This window comes from Tetranychus urticae, unplaced genomic scaffold (genome assembly GCF_039701765.1).
Source record: "Tetranychus urticae isolate SD_2017Ah unplaced genomic scaffold, NJAU_TeUrti_SD_1.0 Scaffold_8, whole genome shotgun sequence".
Classification (NCBI taxonomy): domain Eukaryota; kingdom Metazoa; phylum Arthropoda; class Arachnida; order Trombidiformes; family Tetranychidae; genus Tetranychus; species Tetranychus urticae.
Window position 1 is genome coordinate 155,001 of NW_028315840.1, and position 5,000 is coordinate 160,000.

General features: G+C 40.9%; 3 non-coding genes across 3 annotated transcripts in view; all 3 read left to right on the forward strand.

Moving 5' to 3' along the window:
* Nucleotides 1-1,430: 1,430 nt before the first annotated feature.
* LOC149092561 (small subunit ribosomal RNA) lies at nt 1,431-3,600 on the forward strand. The gene has a single exon (XR_016200840.1). It is a non-coding gene; the product is annotated as a small subunit ribosomal RNA (ribosomal RNA).
* A 487-nt stretch (nt 3,601-4,087) lies between these two features.
* Nucleotides 4,088-4,242, forward strand: LOC149092562 (5.8S ribosomal RNA). Its single transcript, XR_016200821.1, has one exon. It is a non-coding gene; the product is annotated as a 5.8S ribosomal RNA (ribosomal RNA).
* Nucleotides 4,243-4,718: 476 nt separating this feature from the next.
* The window catches only part of LOC149092563 (large subunit ribosomal RNA), a 4,168-nt gene continuing 3,886 nt past the window's right edge, over nt 4,719-5,000 (forward strand). Inside the window, exon 1 of the ribosomal RNA XR_016200849.1 lies at nt 4,719-5,000. This exon is cut by the window's right edge and continues 3,886 nt beyond it. This is a non-coding gene — a ribosomal RNA (large subunit ribosomal RNA).

A 5,000-nucleotide genomic window follows, 5' to 3' on the forward strand; every position in this document is an offset into this window, starting at 1 on the left:
TGAATTACATGTTAAATTTTTTTGCATACCCCTGGAAAAATCCGAACTTTAACTTTTTCCATTGAATTACATGTTAAATTTTTTTGCATACCCCTGGAAAAAACCGAACTTTAACTTTTTCCATTGAATTACATGTTAAATTTTTTTGCATACCCCTGGAAAAATCCGAACTTTAACTTTTTCCATTGAATTACATGTTAAATGGTGTAAAATGGAAAAAAGAGCTGTTTTGGTGATTTTAGCGAGGTTTTAGCTAGTTAACCTTGTTTTGATTTAAAACTGAAAAATTTTTGCATACCCCTGGAAAAAACCGAACTTTAACTTTTTCCATTGAATTACATGTTAAATTTTTTGCATACCCCTGGATTTTCGATGATGACTCATTATAACGGAAGAACGAGGTCGATTCACGGTACCAAATCTTTTGGACATTATCAGCATTAGGTCAACTAATGATTGCGTAATTTTGATCGAGTTCGTGCTGTTGGTACCAGAGGAAATCGCCTTTAATGGTTGAGCCCATAAAAGCAATGAGAATGTTCGAATTGGCGCGATTTTAGGCCACTTGCATTTAGTAATTTAGGTCATTAATAAGCGCATGCGATAGTCGGCACTACTGGGATATTACCCCGAAAAACATGATCGCGATTGACCTTATGGTTCAAAAGTTATTGGGTGTCAAAAATAGACACGGACTTAGTCTAATTTTCAGAAAAAGAGGTTTTAGATCACAACCAGATTTATTGTGTTATATGTGGTGAGTGTAGTTGCTGAATTGAGAGAAGCAACCATCAGTAGTTGATGGGGAGGTAAGTGATTGTCTACGGTTATGGATAAGTCAATGCATCAAGCAGTGGTATGGTCCAGACTGTAGCTGTTCACGCATCTATTCCTGTTATTCTGTTGATGTTTGGTGGTTGAAGAGACGGGCCTGAATGGGTTTGGATCGTCAATCATCTTATCACCACACACTATTATACAAAGGTAGAGTACCTGCAAGACCTAAGGTCTTCCTTGGTACGACTGACAATATCTATGAGAGTTGGGCTTTAATGCTATCAGACTTCATATCTTGCATATATGTTCAAACTAGTCACTCAACAGAGTGAGCAGTATTAGTATTGAGCTCTGCTTGTGCAAAGCAGACCGCAGATTGATCCAAGAAATTGGTATCAAGCGGTTATAATACTATGCTGTTTAGTTGACTTGCAAACGTACCCAGCAATGGTTACTCCTGCTAGATGTGCTTGCACATTTTAGTGGAAGAAGATGGATTCTAAAGAGTTTTCTGCAGAATCATCTTAATGCACGACATAAATCTCGATACCTCGTTAAAGTTAACATCCACTTGCTGGTTGTTAGCTGAGGATATCGTATTTATAGCTGCAAAAACAACTTGTTTAGCATTTTACTTTGCTAAAACATCAAGTTACCTGGTTGATCCTGCCAGTAGTCATATGCTTGTCTCAAAGATTAAGCCATGCATGTCTAAGTACATACTGTTTATAAAGTGAAACCGCGAATGGCTCATTAAATCAGTTACGGTTCCTCGGATATTCTTTTTTACATGGATAACTGTGGTAATTCTAGAGCTAATACATGAACAAGTGTTCCAACCTCAGCTTGCTGACGGAAGGATCGCATTTATTAGTACAAGACCAATGATTCTTATTCACCTAGAACCCTGTTCAGTGATTTCGGTCGCTGTCTAAGGACTAGCAGTGGGGATCTTAGCAACTTCGGTTGCATTTCTTGTGATGACTCTGAATAACTGAGCAAATCGTATGGCCTCTGAGCCGACGATGTATCCCTCAAGCAACTGCCTTATCAACTGTCGATGGTAGGTTATGCGCCTACCATGGTTGTAACGGGTAACGGGGAATTAGGGTTCGATTCCGGAGAGGGAGCCTGAGAAACGGCTACCACATCTAAGGAAGGCAGCAGGCGCGCAAATTACACAATCCCAGTACGGGGATGTAGTGACGAAAAATAACAATACGGGACTCTATTGAGGCCCCGTAATTGGAATGAGTACAATTTAAATCCTTTAACGAGGATCTATTGGAGGGCAAGTCTGGTGCCAGCAGCCGCGGTAATTCCAGCTCCAATAGCGTATATTAAAGTTGCTGCGGTTAAAAAGCTCGTAGTTGGATTTCAGTCGAACCTATGGGGTCCACTGATTAAAGGGTTAGATGGTGATGTTAGGTTTCTTGCTTGTGTCTACGGATGCTTGCTTGAACCTTCATTCCTCTTTCCTGGTGGTTACATTCATAGTGTTTAGACAGAAAATTGCTCGATATTTGCTATCAATGCTCTTTACCGAGTGTTGATTCAAGCGATCGAGACTTTTACCTTGAAAAAATCAGAGTGCTCAAAGCAGGCGTCCAAAACCTCGAAAGAGGTGCCTAAAAACGGTATGGTCAACCATCTATATGATGCGTACCACTACCTTAACTTGAATGATCTTGCATGGAATAATGGAATAGGACCTTGGTTCTATTTTGTTGGTCTTAAGAATCCAAGGTAATGATTAAGAGGGACAGACGGGGGCATTTGTATTGCGGCGCTAGAGGTGAAATTCTTGGACCGTCGCAAGACAAACTACAGCGAAAGCATTTGCCAAGAATGTTTTCATTAATCAAGAACGAAAGTTAGAGGTTCGAAGGCGATCAGATACCGCCCTAGTTCTAACCATAAACGATGCCAACCAGCGATCATTCTGAGTAACTAATTTCATGACTCGAATGGAAGCTTCCGGGAAACCAAAGTTTTTGGGTTCCGGGGGAAGTATGGTTGCAAAGCTGAAACTTAAAGGAATTGACGGAAGGGCACCACCAGGAGTGGAGCTTGCGGCTTAATTTGACTCAACACGGGAAAACTCACCCGGCCCGGACACTGAGAGGATTGACAGATTGAGAGCTCTTTCTTGATTCAGTGGGTGGTGGTGCATGGCCGTTCTTAGTTGGTGGAGTGATTTGTCTGGTTAATTCCGATAACGAACGAGACTCTAGCCTACTAAATAGACTTGCAGTTTACACTGCAGTACTCCCCCTTAGTCAACCTGTGGGTGGTAGTATCTCTTGATGGTTTCGGCTGTTGAGGGCTCTGCTGCTATTAGCCTACAGAATTGGCTAGGGTAAGGATGCTGTAGCACTGTAAGGACTTCTTAGAGGGACAAGCGGCGCTCGCAGCCGCACGAAACAGAGCAATAACAGGTCTGTGATGCCCTTAGATGTCCGGGGCCGCACGCGTGCTACACTGAAGTGGTCATCGTGCATACTGTTTCCTGCTCCGAAAGGAGTGGGTAACCGCTTGAACCCATTTCGTGATGGGGATTGGGCATTGTAATTATTGCCCATGAACGAGGAATTCCCAGTAAGCGTGAGTCATTAGCTTGCGTTGATTACGTCCCTGCCCTTTGTACACACCGCCCGTCGCTACTACCGATTGAATGATTTAGTGAGGACTTCGGACTGGTCAATCCAGACCATTGGGAAACTAGTGGTCGGATTGTGCTGGAAAGATGTTCAAACTTGATCATTTAGAGGAAGTAAAAGTCGTAACAAGGTTTCCGTAGGTGAACCTGCGGAAGGATCATTAACGTATTACCCTCTTATTATAAGAGAAATACAACCTTCAAACAATCAAACACTCTGCATAGTGATATTGTAGATGCTAATATGGTGAATGCAATTGAATTGTATTTGCATTAGAGTCGCAATTGTGAATGTTTATTGCAAACATTTAGCCATTGCAACATGATTCTAATTTGCATTACATTCGTTCATTCATACATCCATCTTTCATTATCCAATGCAACAAAGAGTGAGGGTTATCTAACGATAGCCATAATTTCTTTTGCAAAACAATTGTAGTTTATAATGAAAAGCCTGTCTTGCTACATACTTGGTACCTGATCAAGTCTTCAGCTTATGCTGACGGCAAGGTTTAAAGAAGGAAGTTTTACACTTCTTCGCCTAACTAAGTAAAGACAACTATGGTTTTTATAAACTGCATACAATTGTTTTCAAACCCTCTCAATGCAGATTTAGGATACTTATTAAAAGTCCCACGGTGGCAAAGATACATCTTCAAGCGGTGGATCACTCGAATTACCAATCGATGAAGAACGTAGCTAGCTACGATAATCGGTGCGAATTGCAGGACACGCCGAGCACTTGAGCTTCCAACGCACATTGCGGCTTTCGGGTCTTTTCCGAGGTCACATCTGTCTGAGAGTTGAGATGTAAAATAATCAACAAAACACTTGCATACTACCATATATGCATATTTTTGAGAGGATTGTATATTTATATGCATGAATCTTGATGTTTTATTCCTTTTCTTAATTGCAATTCGTTGCAATTTAGTAAGGAGAATCTCAAATCTACTTGTTTCACATGATAAATTTTGTGTACAATGCATATTTCATCTCTGCAAGCAGTATATATGAATAGATACTAGCATGAGATTCTAAGGTTAGTCGCCTATCTGACGACGCTAAAGTCGTATTGCAGATAACTATGGTGATCAACTAACCTGTTAACTGATGAATCTTCTTGCACTTGTATAAATCGTACAAATAGTAGCTATTTCATTCTGTTAAAGCAGACCTAAGAAGTAATGCAAAGGCAAAATTTGTGCAAACATTAAAGTAGATTTACGTTGCTTGCTTGCAAACAACACAAATAAACATTAATCAACTTAATCAATATTTTTGATCTCAGATCAGGTGAGGTTACCCGCCGAATTTAAGCATATAATTCAGCGGAGGAAAAGAAATCAAATGAGATTCCCTGAGTAACGGCGAGTGAAAAGGGATGAGTCCGGCGCAAAGGTTTTCCATTGAAAGGTGGAAAGCGGTGCTGCGTAATGGTTAGAGTCACGATTATTTCAACTAAATCTGCAAGTCCCTCTGACAAGGGCCCTCTTCCCAGAGACGGTTCTAGGCCGGTGGCAGATCTTGGTTAATGGAATATCGATTACTGGCTTTAGTCGCG